At 39.0% G+C, this 16,226-nt stretch overlaps 1 protein-coding gene and 1 long non-coding RNA gene across 9 annotated transcripts in view; one reads left to right on the top strand and one right to left on the bottom strand.

Annotated features, from left to right (window-relative positions):
- Positions 1 to 16,226, top strand: part of SMG6 (SMG6 nonsense mediated mRNA decay factor) — a 232,556-nt gene that overhangs the window by 184,191 nt on the left and 32,139 nt on the right. The gene's annotated exons all lie outside the window — the stretch shown is intronic.
- Positions 778 to 11,823, bottom strand: LOC308635678. Of its 2 annotated transcripts, none has more exons than XR_014019230.1 (3): positions 10,987 to 11,823; positions 5,586 to 5,720; positions 778 to 3,328 (listed from the first exon to the last, which is right to left on the bottom strand). It is a non-coding gene; the product is annotated as an uncharacterized lncRNA (long non-coding RNA). The 2 variants fall into 2 exon arrangements; XR_014019231.1 differs by lacking the exon at positions 10,987 to 11,823 and adding an exon at positions 8,916 to 8,956.

A 16,226-nucleotide genomic window follows, 5' to 3' on the forward strand; every position in this document is an offset into this window, starting at 1 on the left:
TCAACTAGAAGAATTCAATAGGATATTATAGTCTCTCATTTTAGTTTGGATAATGTTTAGCTTCAAGAAACATAAAATCCTAAAGCAACAGTAAATTAAGGTAGAGGGAGATTTCCCTCTCAAGTGAAAGAAGCCCAGGTTTTCTGGCTTGTCATTCTGTGGTATCACAAAGAGCCTTTGCTCACTTTGTTGCTTTGCTGTACATGGCTTTCATTTTCAGTGAGAAAGAGACTACTTCTTTTAAGCACCTGTTCTAGGAGTTCATATCCATTTCTTACTATATCCTATTGGCCAGAACTAAGTCATGTGGCCAGACCTAACTATGGTAAATACTAGTAAATATTTTTATTCTAGGCAGCCATGTGCATAGCTAAAATTTAGGATGTTCCATTACAGAGGAAGAGGAAAGCAGATAACAGGAAACAACCAGCAGTTTCTGCTATACTACTTCATGTACAGATGTAGCACTTGCAACTTATTCCTTCTTTTACCACCTACCAATTTCCTAGCTTTTAAAGGTGTCAAGATTTTTTTTTATTCTCATTTGTTACACATGATAGCAGAATGCATTACAATTCATATTATACATATAGAACACAATTTTTCATATCTCTTGGTTGTACACAAAGTAGAGTCACACCATTTGTGTCTTCATACATGTCCTTAGAGTAATGATGTCCATCTCATTCTACCGTCTTTCCTACCCCCATGCACCCTCCCTTTCCCCTCCCTTCCCTCAATGAGATTTTATTAATAATAATAGCCATTAGTTTCCAGTATGGCAGTATTTAATCTTCATAATAACCCCTGCTTAGGATAAATATTGTTATTATCCCTATTTTTCAGAAAGATCAAGCACCTTACTTAATGTCAAACATCCAGCAATTCAGACCCATGCCACAGTGCCTAGAGTAATCACTATACATTTTAATAACTTCAGAATCATTTAATTTTTTACAATACATATCTTTTCTTTGAAGAATAATTTCTGACAATTGCATTGTTTTAGAATCCTATTAATATCACTTATATAGAATTATCTTACCCTTTCTGCTTTTTGCCACTTATGTTTTTGTTTTGCAGTACAGGGGGTTGAACCCAGGGGCACTCTACCATTGATAAACATTTCCAGCCCTTTTTTATTTTTCATTTTGAGACAGGATCTGGCTATAGAGACTGACCTCAAACTTACTGTCTTTCTGCCTCAGCCTCCTGAGTCAGCTGGGATTACAAGAGTGCCTCACAACCCCTGACCTTGCCATATCTTTTTTTAATACAATATATTTACTTTTGTTCTTCAGAATTTTATTGTTTTGTTTGGTCTTTTAATCTTTTTTTTTTTTTTTTTTGAGATTTTGAAACATAGATGAAAGTAAAGAGAATAGTATAACAAATCACTTTGTAGATTGAGCAGGTATTTTTGCCAAATTCAATTTTTTTCAATCTTTTTTTTTAATTGGTTTGATCACTTTTCTTGTCTCGCTGCCATACTTTTGTTTCTAAAGATTTTTAATCAAGTCTCATTCATTGTACAGAAAATACTTTAGGAGATATTTCTAACTTCTAAGTATTTTGTCTTAAGCATAATCTACATACTATTATTATACATTTCTAAACTAATAATTTGTTAATATGACAGGGTCCACTTCACATTTCCCAGATTATCTCCAAAATGCTGTTTCACAGTTGGTTTACGAAAAGGAAGATCTAAACAAGCTCCATATTTTGTATTTCATTGATATGACTCTTATGACTCTTTCAATGTTTAACAGTTTCCCTATCTTCCTTTTGTTATGCTGTTTGTTAAAACTTTTTAAATGTTCTCAATTGTTTACTAATACAGAATTCTGCTGGGGTACGTGTTTAAGGATTTATATTTTTGTCCGAAAGAAAAATGTGTATTATCTTTGCTAATCTGAGAGTGTCTGCTTTTGCCCTACTAAATTAATGGCTTCTAGTTGGGGCATATTTGCTTCTATTGGGGCAAATATGTCTGAGACCAAACGTATTTGTACGATGTTTATTTTTTTTAAATGCTTGCAGGAGCCAGGCATGGTAACACATGCCTGTAATCCCAGCGGCTTGTGAGGTGGAGGCAGGAGGATGGTGAGTTCAAAAAACCAGCCTCAGTAATTTTATTGAGGCACTAAGCAACTCAGTGAGACCCTGTGGCTAATAAAATACAAAATAGGGCTGGGGATGTGGCTCGGTGGTCGAGTGCCCCTGAATTCAATCCCTGGTACCCAAAACCAAAAATTAAAAAAAAAATAAAAATGCTTGCAGGGTTTTTTTGTTTTTATTATTTTTGGAAATAAAGACTGCGCCAAAATATTTCTGGATCACAAATGACAGATGTCTGAATAGGTATAAGTGTGCTTTTTATTCTGTGCCAGAAATTACTAAGTGATTATGGCACTCTCCATTGAAGACACAGATGCCTTCAAAACAAGAAACAGAACAAAAAAACATGATTTTGCCATTCCTAATGAAGGTGTTGGTCTCTTTAAGTTTCGTAGCATGACTGTTCAGACGTTAAATCTTTCCTTTTTTCCTCCATTCTTTCTCATTTAAAAAAAAATTATTGTTCTTTTCCTATCAGTCCTCATCATTCTGGAATAACTTGTAAAGATTTGGGTTATGTGTCCACATTTTTAATTTTTCCCCCCAATATTTTCATCTGTATTTTCTCTTCTGTATTATAGTAGAGGCTCCATCAAGTCATTTATTTTACTAATTCAGTTTTCTGGTCTTTTTCTTTTTTCTTTTTTTTTATGGGGGAGTTTTGTTTTCAGTTTTCTATTCTATATAACTGCTGCTTACTGCATTTCCTATGGTTTTTCCTGGTTGTTTTTCTCTATATGGCTGCCTAATCTAGATTGAAATGCAGTTACTTGATTCTTACTTTTATTGAGGTTTAGTAATATTCAGTAATGTTAAGTTTAAACTCAGTTAATTTGATTGATTGATTGAGAAGAGGTCTCCCTGTGTTGCCCAGTAAAAATTCAAACTCCTGAACTCAAATGATCTTCCTGCCTCAGCCTCCTGAGTAACTAGGACTATAGGCATATACCACCACACCCAGCTGCTTAGTGCTTTTTGTGTTCTATTTAAGAAATGTTTGAAACTCTGTTAAATTTAATGAAATATGATATGTCAAGAGCTTTGTAATGTTGTGAACAATCCTTTGTGTTCTTATTGAGCTCACAAAGTGTGGAACATCAGTTGTCCTTTTTCCTCATTCCAGTCTCCTCTGCAGTTTATCTTGCATAAAATTCCTCAAAGTTTCTGGTATGTAGTTGCTTTTTTCTTTAGTCATTTCACTAGAGAACTGGAAGGGTAGATGAGTTAGAAACATGCATTTGATTTTGTTTTTATTTTTTTTATTAGTTGTTCAAAACATTACAAAGCTCTTGACATATCATATTTCATACATTTGATTCAAGCAGATTATGAACTCCCATTTTTACCCTGTATACATATTGCAGATTCACATGGGTTCCACATCCACTTTTTTACATACTGCCATACTAGTGTCTATTGTATTCTGCTGCCCTTCCTATCCTCTACTATCCCCCCTCCCCTCTCCTCCCATCTTCTCTCTCTACCCCATCTACGGTAATTCATTTATCTCTCTTGTTTTTTTTTCCCCTTTCCCCTCACTTCCTCTTATATGTAATTTTGTATAACAATGAGGGTCTCCTTCCTTTACCAAGAAACATGCATTTGAAGTCCTTCTAATTGGAGGTTGATGCTAGTTTTTTAAAAATGTATTTCTAGCCTTTCAGGTTGGATACTTTGAAAGTTATTGTTCATTTTATTAAGGTGGGCATTGTACTTAGAATGTGTTTGCATGGGTTTGATACTTCATAACAAATAGCTCTGCTGTTCTCCTATAAAACTCAATTTCCTGGCTTGGCTCCCCCCGCACACACACACACACACACACACACACACAATCTGGATATAAGAGAGAATCACAGCCCAAAGGTCCATTACGAGAAGGAGGAAGACAGTGACAAATATCTAGAATGAAGTAGGAGTGATTGTTTTGACACTCCTGAGTTTCAGATGATCTGCCTATGTGCCTTCATTTGATAAAAATGCCACATGGCTCTCTTGGCAATTGTGTAAGAGAAACTGACCCTTTGATTAGGGATAACCCAAGGAACCCTTTGAGAATTTTGTGTGCTTGGGGAGCCAAAGCCCTTTCCCAGGCCAACTTGTCTATGGCTCAGCTGGGGAGCAGGGGCTGTTTTCTATATTCTTTGTAATTCTAGTGCAGGTCATAATTCTCAGGAATTGGTAAGTAAGAAAGAGTACACATTTAGATGTTTGGAGCTCATTATTCCTTCATGTTTTGCTTTTTAGTATAGCTAAAGATTTATTTAGCTGTAAGTTTTATTCTCAACTTCAGTGAAAACAGCACAGAAATTTTTCAATTTTTATATTTTAGTTCAAATATAAGAACTTAAAATAGACTCTCCATTGACATTTTTTGAAGAGAAAAGTAATAAGAGGAAATTTAACTTCATAGTTAAAAATCTAAGCTTCAGGAGCTGGGGTTGTGGCTCAGCAGTAGAGCATTTGCCTAGCATGTATGAGGCCCTGAGTTCGATCCTCAGTACCACATATAAATAAATAAAATAAAGGTATTGTGTCCAACTACAGCTAAAAAAAATAGATTTTTAAAAAGTATATTTTAAAAATCTAAGCTTCAATAGTAAACATTTCTCCTTTCCTTAAGAATTAGGCCTGATTAAGGTTCATACCCACCAGTATGGAGTGGAAGAAGGTAAATCACAACTAAAGACCTTGGCACTTCTGTAAGAAATTTAAATAACAGGCAGACATATATAGATTCATAACATGTACTTGGTGCCAGCTAAACCACAGAGAAGATACTATATTTGTGGTCCAGGGAAGTTTAAATATTTGTGGTCAAACTTAAAATTCAACATAAAACTCTCATGTGTGATGGAAGGTTTCCAGAAACTGCATGGAGGGTGTGCAAGCTGCATAATCTCTCAAAGGCCTCTTCTCTCACTGAACTGAGCTAGAAAAGCCAGTTCTCCTTCCTTTATACTGTGTAATAGTGTGTAGACTCCCTGGCACTCCAGTTACCAACCCAGGAAGCCCTCTGTGCTTTGTGGCTCACTCCTGATCAACTGTCATCTAAAATCCTGTCCCTGTCTATCTTATAGAAAATAACAATGTTTCTTCCTCACCCAGATAGATACTCTGTCCTTCTTATCCTGCCTTATTTTTCTCACAGTGCTTCCCACCACTATCTGATTATCTATCTCACAGGAATATAAGGCTCCATGAGAGCAGGAACATTGTTTTATCCTTTGCTGAATTTTTGTGCTTTTAATAGGGCCTGCCATACCATAGCAGATGCTTAATATTTATTGAATACGTTCAGTGGGACACTTTAAAATGTTTGGGAAGTATGGTCTTGGGAGAAAAGAAATGTATTTCCTGGGCAGCATGCAGACTAGGTGCACATACATACATATTCTTTTCACATACTTTTGTGTCACAAATGCAGCCCCTTGTGTCCAGCCTTTTGTCCTTTGAGACCCTACCTGACTAAGGAATATGTGGTTGCTGACTACTCCCAGGCCTGCTGAACTTGAGCATGACTGATGGACTTGGGTCATCTTCAGGAGTTTTCTCCTCTTTGCTTTTCTTTCTGCCTTTACCAGTTCTTCCTGTCAGTCCTGCCAACACAGAGAAATGTATTACAATAAACATGTTAGGTTTTCTGGGTCAGTTCCAAAAGTTAATTATTGATAATCCTTAGCATTTGCTATAAAATGTGCTTTATCTATAAAAACTAAGAAGCTCATAGATAATCACATGTGAAAATATATGCATAAATTAAAGTATACTCTCAGGATGGGGAACAGAGGGTCTAGAAACCAGAGGTGAGTGAGATGATTTTGTTTTTAAAATTCAACCTTTTGTGTGCCATTTGTTTGTATCATGTGCTATCTTGTTGTTGTTGTTGTTATTTATTTTGGGTATCAGGTATTGAATCAAGGGCACTCAAACACAGGGCCACATCCCCATCCTATTTTGTATTTTATTTAGAGGCAGGGTCTTACTAAGTTGCTTGGTGCCTCATCATTGCTGAGGCTAGCTTTGAACTCACAATCCTCCTGCCTCAGCCTCCTGAGCTGCTGTGATTACAGGCGTGCACCACCATACCCAGCTTCATGTGCTGTGTTTTTAAACCACACTGTACTATGCAGCCTTAGTTTGGCCCAACACTTGAAGCTAGGTTTCCACCATGTCATGAATGCCTCTCAGATGAGATGCTCTCTTTGAGCTTCTTTACTGATTTGTCAGCAAAAGTGACTTTATCCTAAACAAAAGAATTCAGTGACAACTTTTAGTTATGTGTTGGCATTTTATATATCTATATATATATATAGATATATAGATATATATCTATATATATATTTTTAGAGAGAGAGAGAAGTTTTTTAATATTTATTTTTTAGTATCGGCAGACACAACATCTTTGTTTGTATGTGGTGCTGAGGATTGAACCCGGGCCGCACGCATGCCAGGCGAGCGCGCTACCGCTTGAGCCACATCTCCAGCCCCATGTGTTGGCATTTTTAAAAAGTTTAGTCAGGTATGGTAGAGTACACCTGTAATCCCAGCAACTCAGGAGGCTGAGACAGGAGGATCACAAGTTCAAGGCCAAACTCAGCAATTTAGTGTGAGGCCCTAAGCAACTTAATGAGATGCTGTCTCAAAATAAAAAAGAAGGGTTTGAGATGTAGCTCAGTGGCTAAGCATCCCTGGGTTCAATCTGTGATACCAAAAAGAAAATTCAATAAGATATATTCCATGCGTGTATAATTTTGTCAAAATGGATTCTGCTGTTGTGTATAACTAAAAAGAACCAATTAAAAAAAAAGTTTAAAGCCACACTGAGCAACTTAGTAAGAGCCTGTCTAAACATAAAAATAAATAAAGGATGGGGGAATGTAGCTCAGAGCATTTGCTTAGCATGTGTATGAGCTGGGTTAGATCCCAAGTACTGCAAAAATAATAATAATAATACTGGTCTGGGGTTGTGGCTCAGTGGTAGAGCACTCTCCTAGCACGGGTGAGGCACTGGTTTCGATCCTGTGCACCACATAAAGATAAATAAATAAAGGTATAGTGTCCATCTACAACTAAATAAAAATATTTTTTTTAATGTACTAATACTGGGCCTAAGAGTATAGGTCAGTGATAGAACAGCCTGCCTATTATGCTTCAGGCCTTGGATTTGATCCCCAATATCACACACAAAAGTTGAGGCTGCATGTGGGTTTCCCTAGTACAGGCTGGTACAATTTTATCCTCTTTCTTCTGTCTTATCAGTATATAGCACTGAAACTATACTTCAAAGTAGTTTATAACTGTTCGCATATCCTTCTAGGTTTGTGCTTCAAACGTAGAGTAAGCCCCATTCATAGTTGGTGTCTTTTAAATTTTTAGAAATAGGGCTTGGAGTGTAGCTCAGTGGTAGAACACATGCCTAGCATGTTCACACCCTGGTTCAATCACCAGCACTGCACAAAAAAAAAAAGAAAAACAATTATATATATATATAATTATATACACACACACACACAGCAGCTTATTTGCCTCTTTTTCAAAACCTTTAGGATATACAACATAAACTTGGTGATCAAGAATGGATCACACACACACAAAAAAAAGAATGGATCACATGAGATATCAACTCTAATGCCATTTTACCAGAATGACCTGCAGAAAAATACATCTTTCTATTCTAGATGTAAGTCATAGTTTTCATTACACTCTGTGCTAATCAGAAGAAAACACCAGATAATTCCTTTAGTCCTTTAATAAAATGAGCATGATCAGATTTCAGTAAAGATTAAATGAAATAAGCATAGCTAGGTGTGGTAGTACATACCTGCAATCCCAGTAATTTGGGAGGCTGAGGCAGGAGGATCTTTTTTTTTTTTTTTTTAATATTTATTTTTTAGTTCTCGGCGGACACAACATCTTTGTTGGTATGTGGTGCTGAGGATCGAACCCGGGTCGCACGCACGCCAGGCGAGCGCGCTACCACTTGAGCCACATCCCCAGCCCCATGAGCCACATCCCCAGCCCCGCAGGAGGATCTTAAGTTCAAGGACAGCCTCCACAGTTTAGCTGGACTCTGTCTCAAAAAAAATAAGGGCTGGGAATGTAACTCACAGGTACAGCACCCCTGGATTTAATCCCCATTACTGCAAAGTAATAATAATAATAGCAATAATAAAAATAAATAAATATTTCTAGACTTTTAAAATAAGTCTTTCTCACTGGCCACAGTGGCACATGCCTATCATCCCAGAGGCTGAGGCAGGAGAATCAAAAGTTTAGTGCCAGACTTAGCAACTTTTTGAAGCCCTAAGCAACTTAGTGAGACCCTGTCTTAATAAAAAGAGCTGGGGGGGCTGGGTTGTGACTCAGTGGTAAAGCACTTGCCAAGCATGTATGAGGCACTGGGTTTGATCCCAGCACTAAATAAAAATAAAGTAAAGGTATTGTGTCCATCTACAACTTTAAAAAAAAATGTGCTAGGGATGTGGCTCAGTGGACAAGTGCCCATGGGTTTGATCCCTGGTGCAAAAAAATAAAAAAATAAAATAATTTTTTTAAAAAGTCTCTTTCAATGTATGTTTTCCTAGTGAGAGGAGGACTGTTAAGAGGACTCCAAAGAGTTATAATCCAGTCACACATCACATTCCTGTTCATCTTCCCAGATCATTCTGCAGTTTCTGTTGTTTTCTGTAATTCCTGCACATTCCCTCAAATCCTCCACCATTCTCATTTCTATCCTTTCAGCTGTTGCTCTTATCTTGTGGTTTTAGATGTCAAAAACCTATTAGATTTACCTTGTAGGCTAAGATTTAGGTCCAGCAAGAAGTTAGGCAGGCTTCAGGTAGCTTTGCAGAAGGCAGGGCAAGTGTGCTACAGTCAGACATCCCAGGATTCTCCTAGAAACAGAAACCCACAAGTGAGCCCTTGAAGGAAAACAATAAAACATTACTTTTGAAATAAAACCATACTGTCCTGGGCATTTCAGTCCTTCCCATGCTGGCCTCCTTTCGGCACCATTCCTTTCTGCCATCCCACCCAACTCTCAGCCCTGGCACACAGTTCCATGAACATGCCACCTGCCTTCTTGCTCAGGCCCTGTCCTTTGGCTGCACAGTTTATTTTTTCCACATCCTCACCATCTTCCAGCTCCAAGTTAAATAACCCTCACAGATGGCTTGTTCCATCAGAGCTGTTTAAGAACTCAGGACAGTGAACTGGTGTTCAGAAGGAGCTGCCAAAGCCCAAGACTGCCCTTGCTCCGATAGCTCAAAGACAATTTTGTCATCAGCTCCCTGGAAATCCATGAACAGCAAGCAGAAATGCTAGCAGGTGAGGGTGGAGGGATGTCTGTTTAATACTGTAAGCCTCCAACATCTAGCAACTAGTTAGTTCTCATTTAGATTTACAAGTCAGAATCTGGAGCTGGATACATTGCATACTCCATTTTCCACAGAAGACAGCGAGAGCACTTTGTAGTTGGCAATTCTCCCCCACTTTTTTATAGCATGGAAACCCAACAGGAAATGGCAGTCCCATTTGTGTATGGGCTCATGGCTTAAGTCCTTGCTGAACCTCTTGGTGACCTCCTGAGAGGTCTAGATCTCTGCCCTGCCTGACCTGAAGGGCAGTATTCCCAGCTGTCAGCACGCCCTTGGGAAGAGCGGGAACTTCAGATGCCTATTGGAAATCCTGCAGAGACAAGACCCAGAATTTCACCCTTCCTTTCCTGTCAGCACAGACAAGGAGGTTTCCTGCCTGCCTTGTCATCAGCTTTGGAGCACTTTCCTTCTACACCCTCCTATGTATGCAGTTGTCTATAAGATTTGCCCCTTTCATTTTCCCAGCACCCTCCTTCTCAGGTGGGCCGGTTAATTAAGCCCTCATGACAGGCAGCCTTTTCCTTGTCCTTACAGGTACTCTTCTGAGACTTGAGACCTCTCTGGTCAGGACCTACCTCTCAGTCCCTTCCTTTTTGCTCTTCTGTAACTGCAGCCTTTGTAAAAAGATTTCTCTGAGGTCTCCAAGGGAGGGCAGTATGTGCCATTTGCTGCTATAGGAGTCTCTACCTCAGTAAGCAGAGTTCCCTTGAGAGACTGCCTCCCTTCCTCTGATAAAGGGCATATTGGCAGCTTCTCTGCTTGAACTCTGGCATAGCAGAGCAGGGTACAGTGGCATGTTCAGAGTGGTCTGGCCAGACAAAGGAAAGTTAACTTTCAGCCCAGAGAACAGACAGTTGAATGAAGAAGCTTCCCCTGGAAAGAGAAAGGAATGGGAAGTGAAGGAAAATTCCATGGCAGAGAAGTGTTCCCTGAGAACTCAGTCAGAAATCAGCATCTCTTCTCTAAGCCTGGTCTTTCCACTTTTCCACTGAGAATGGGGGAGGGGATATACAAACTATTGTTTTCTCTTCTCCTCGATCATACCTTGTTGTAAGATCAAGGGTTGACTGATGTTGCTTGAATAGTAAGTTTCTGGGGTTGGTAGATTTGAGGAGCTTTTGGGCACCAGAGAGAAGGAGGAAGCTTTGATTTATTTTCCAATACCTATGCCCTCTGGTGGACTTTATTCTTTTTTTTTTTTTTTAAGTTGTTGATAGACCTTTATATGTGGTGCTGAGAATCCAACCTAGTGCCTCATACATGCCAGGCAAGCACTGAGCCACAGCCACAGCCCCTGGACTTTATTTATTTATTTTTATGTGATGCTGAGGATCGAACCCAGGGCCTTGTATGCGCTAGACGAGCGCTTTATCACTGAGCCACAACCCCAGCCCCCCTGGACTTTATTCTTTACAGTGCATCCAGTATAAGTTCAAGACTGCATAGCACAGAGAACTTTCAAGGGACATTCATATATAGGTCTTACCTGAGCATCCAGCAGTGACTAGTTTTATATATTCATTCAACTCATTGTCTGATCAGTAGAGGTCTTGTCCATAATGCATCCAGGAAAATGAAATAAATCTGAATGAGAGAACTTCTTTTAGGGCAGGTACCCTGGTAAATATTTAATTTCAGTATTTTTGCTCTTGCCTGTAGCTTAGCCAAGCACCCAGTTTCTGTTCATGTAAATGCAAGTTGATCACAGTTGTTTATTTTGTCCTGGATGTCTTTGGGCCTCTGCTGAGCCAAGACAGGTGCAGTATCCTTTAAGTAAGAAGGGCTTGAAGTAGGTCCCTTTCTGTCTGCAAAAGTACCATAACCTTCTTGAAAGCCATCTAGTATAAAGACTGAACAAAGACTTGAGTTCAAATCCCAGCTTCAACACTGAAAAAATATTCATTTTCTCTGCAATTCAGTTTCCTCTTTCTTTTTCTGTCTCACAGGATTACTGTGATAATCAGATTAAATATCTTAATGCCTAGCAACTATCATTCATATACACCACAGCCACCAAGAAGCTCTGACCAATGAAAATTGCAGAGGAAGTAAAGTGCTGACATGCTCTACATGCCACTGCCCTGAACCTCCTCAGTTAGCTTCTTGCATGCTCATGAGTTTTTGTTTCTAACACTGTCCTGCCCTGAGTTCATTCAGTATTCTTTTCACTTGTGAGGACTTCTTTCATGATAAATATCCAAGAGCTTCAGTATGTCTGTGTGGTGATTGTCCTAGAAGGCAAGCTTCTGTACTGCCCCAGCGGTTCCTGGCAGACTGGTCTCCAGAGACTGTGCCTTATCTCTCTGCATTTTGGCTCTTTTAAGGAGTCCCTTCTGACTTCAGATCTGGTGAGAAGTTAACCAAAATGAGTGTCTTTAGTCTCCTTTGGGGCTCACAGTGGCCCAGAGGGAGCTGTGAAGTGTTGGAGACAGCCATGGGAAAGAAACAGCTCACACAAGAGCATGGTGCATAAGCCAGCAGCTCCCCTCTGCCTGCTGGAGCAGGCTCAGTGAAGCCGCTGACAGGAGTCTCCAGAACACTAAACAGGTGATTAAAACATCAGTATAAGTCTTTCCAAGCCTCACAGAAAGCCAAAAACTTAGTTTGGACACCAACAGAAATTTTCCGCTCTGGAGCTTTATACTCTGGTCCGCTGTTTCTTCCTCTGCTCTGTGGCCAGAGGAGAGCTCTTTGCTAACAATTCCATCAAACCCTCCAAATCTTCCTGAGTAGCTTATCCTATGAGAAGAACCTGTACCACCCATCTTTTTCCAATCATCAGAATTCTCTCTAGCCTCTCACTGTTATTTCAGAGGTTGAATCTTCAGGGACAAGTCCAATACTCTCCCTTGTGACAGCTGAGCCCCAGCATGAAGCTCAGTGGCAGAACTCCTACCCTTCCTCTCCAAGGTGACTGCCTAGAATCATAGAAACCTTTAACAATGAAAAGAGAAGTTGATCGGTCCCACTTTTTTGTATTTAATCAAAAGATTTAAAATTGGTTTGTTGAAGAGATATCTTCATTACCATGTTTGTTCATTGCAGCATTATTCACATTAGCCCAGTGAAATAAACAAACAGATGAAAGGATACAAAAATGTGGTATACGTATATAATGAAATATTATTGGGTCTTTGAAAAGAAGAAAATTCTGTTATTTGCTATCACATGGATGGAATTGGAGAATGTTTTAAGTGAAATAAGCCAGACATAGAAAAACAAATACCACATGTTCTCACTTATATGTGGAACCTAAAACAATTGAACTAATAGAAGCAGAGAGTAGAATGATAGTTGTCAGTGGATGGAAACTGAAGGGAATGAGGCAACTATCAAAGAGTACAAAGTCTCAGGCATGAGGAAGAAGACATTTGCAGGGTTATGTTTATGACCTATTGTACTGCATGGTGAATACAGTTAATAAGTATAGTGTACATTTCAAAATTACAAAGCATACATTTTGCCAGTATCGGTGAAACATATCTATAATTCCAGCAACTTGTGAGTCTAAGTTAGAAGGATCACAAGTTCAAGGTCAGCCTGCTCAACTTAGTGAGACCAAAAATATCTGGGGGTGTAGCTTGGTAGTAAACCACTCCTGGGTTCAATTCCCAGAGCCCCACCCCCTGCCAAAAGAAGACAGTGCATTTCAGATGTTCTGATCACAAAAAATAAGAATTTTGAGATGATGGATGTTAATTAGCTTGACTGAATTTTTACATTGCATTTGTAAATCAAAACCTATAAATATATATAATTATAAATTATTATTAATTTACAATACTTTTTTATTGGTTACTTTAGTTATATAGGACAGTAGAATCCATTTTGACGTAATTATAAAAACATGGAATATGTCTTGTTCTAATTCAGTCTAATTCAGCAGTACCTTTCCTTCTGCTTCCCTTTCCCCACCCTCCACTCCCTTCCCTCTATTAATCTTTCTGCCATTTACCCATAGTTTTTTGTTTGTTTGTTTGTTTGTTTATAGTTGGACATAATACCTTTATTTATTTTTATGTGGTGCTGAGGAGTGAACCCAGGGCCTCGCACGTTAGGCAAGCGCTCTACCAATGAGCCACAACCCCAGCCCTACCCATAGTTATTTTTTAAAATTAATTTTTTGGTGAGATTCACTGTGGTGTATTCATATATGTACATAGGAAAGTTATGTCAGATTCATTTCACTGTCTTTCCTTTTCTCATCCCCTTGTCCCTTCCCTAATCCCCCTTTGTCTACTCCACTGAACTTCTATTCTCTCTGCCCGCTTTGCTGGGATTTAGCTTCCACATATCAGAAAACATTCGGCCTTTGGGTTTTTTAGGATTGGCTAATTTTAAATCCTTTAAAATTTATATATACCAAGAAGTGGATAACTGGGTCAAATGGTGGTTCCATTCCTAGTTTTTTGAGGAATCTCTGTACCAGTCTCCGTATGGTTGCACCAATTTGCAGTCCCACCAGCAATATATGAGTGTCCCTTTTCCCCCACATCCTCACCAACATTTGTTGTTATTTGTTCTTGGTAATTGCCATTCTGACTGGAGTGAGATGAAATCTCAGTGTAATTTTAATTTCCATTTCTCTTAATTGCTAGAGATGTTGAACATGTTTTATATATATTGTTGACCATTTGTATTTCTTCTTTTCAGAAGTGTCTATTTAGTTCCTTTACCCATTTATTAATTGGGTTATTTTTAAAAGAAGAAATGGAAAGAGATCTTCAGAATCATCAGCATTTCGTAGGCAAAATTCAGTAATTTGCCCAAGGTCATACAAGTTAGGAGTTCATGAGGGATATAGCTTAGTGGTAGCATGCTCAAGACCCTGGGTTCAATCCCCAGTAACCAAAAAAAAAAAAAAAAAAAAGGCCCTTGTTTTTGACTAGCATTAAGGTACACCTCGTGTGGAGGTACATTGTATCTTGACCTGGGGCAATAGCTTCCTGTTCAGATAAGCCCCAAAGTGCTGGAGCTTGGCTTCTTTTGATGTCTTATTTCAAATTTGAAAATTCTATAGGCAGCCCTCTAAAGAGAACACCTATCCCTTAGTGAGTCTGAATCTCCTTGAGAAGCAGTACCTAGCAGAAATAACATCTCTGAATCTGCCCAGGGGGCTGTTTTGCATAATTTCAGGGAGCATAGTTCACATAGTATACAGTGTGAGTGTAATCTCTCTGTGATGTCCTCTGGAATTGTCCTAAGGCTGCCATCTGCTTGCCATGATCAGCCCATCCATGTTGTGCAAGTACCCATAGTGTATTAGATACTGCAGGTAAGTTTTATTTGAATACACTACACACACAGTATCTGCTTTCAAGAATCTTACTTAGGGGGAAAAGTGGCATATTAGTGGGGGAGAGATATTGAGAAGCATAAAGAAGATAAAGTTAGGGTGATATGAGGAGAGTACCCTCTCAAATGACAAATTTAGGATACAAAGAGTTATTGATAGCTGGTTACAGTAATTTATGCTGAGGCTGTAATCCCAGTAACTCTGGAGGTTGAGCAGGAGGATTGCAAGTTTGGGACCACACTCAGCAACCTACCAAGGCCCTAAGACCCTGTCTCAAAATTTAAAATTTTTAAAAAGGGCTGGGGATATAGCTTGGTTGTTGATTTAGTTGTTATGCACCCCTGAGTTCATTTCTCAATACAAAAAAAAAAAAAAAGTTCTTTTTTTTTTAAAGAGAGAGAGAAATTTTTAATATTTATTTTTTAGTTTTCGGCGGACACAACATCTTTGTTTTTTGTATGTGGTGCTGAGGATTGAACCCAGGACGCACACATGCCAGGCGAGCGCGCTACCGCTTGAGCCACATCCCCAGCCCAAAAAAAAGAGTTCTTGATAGGCTGCAATGGTATATGACAAGACAAAGTCAAAGAAGAACCAAGTAAAATAATGCCCTTGTCCAGAAAATCAACCACACCTAGCAAAGAGCATGCAACACAGTTAAAAGGATGGAGAGACCTTGGGGAATAGTTAGGGGAGGACTTGTGCTCATTTGGGGGAAGACAATTTAGTCACATATGTAAAAATAATTTGGGGGTTTATTGATAGAAGCTTACAACTTGTCAGGAGCAAGATGGTGAACAGCAAAAGTAATGCCATTTAGTCTATCCATAGAATTAAGGTATTCAGAACAAGGGAGGTGGTGTTCCACTCTATTCTCTGCTGCCAGGTCACATGTGGGCACATACTCACTTTAGGAGACTTTTTAGTCTTAGTGGAAGAATAAGCAGAAACTTGAGACAACTGAAGTGAGTAGTAGTGAGAAATGGGACTCTTTAGCCTAGAGAGGGTGTGATGGCAAATATCAAGTAATTTGAGTCAAGTCAGGTAGAAGCAGCATTAAAGTTTATATGGGGCCCCTGAGAACAGAATTAGAAGCATTAGGAGGCATATTTTTGGACTTGAAAAAGATAGACATTTCTGGGGCTGGGGTTGTGGCTCAGTGGTAGAGCGCTGGCCTGGCATATGTGAGGCACTGGGTTCGATTCTCAGCACCACATATAAATAAATAAATTAAATAAAGGTCTAACAACAACAGCAACAAAATATTAAAAAAAAAAAAAGAGAGAGAGAGAGAGAGGCATTTCTACCACTTAGAAGAGTCCAAAAGTAGAATGGGCTCCAACTAGAAAATGAAGCCCATTGTAGAATCAAGACAGTAACAGAGCACATGCCTGTGATCCCAACAACTCAGGAGGCTGAGGCAAGAGGAT

This window comes from Spermophilus citellus (assembly GCF_964194105.1).
Source record: "Spermophilus citellus genome assembly, chromosome: 17".
Lineage (NCBI taxonomy): Eukaryota > Metazoa > Chordata > Mammalia > Rodentia > Sciuridae > Spermophilus > Spermophilus citellus.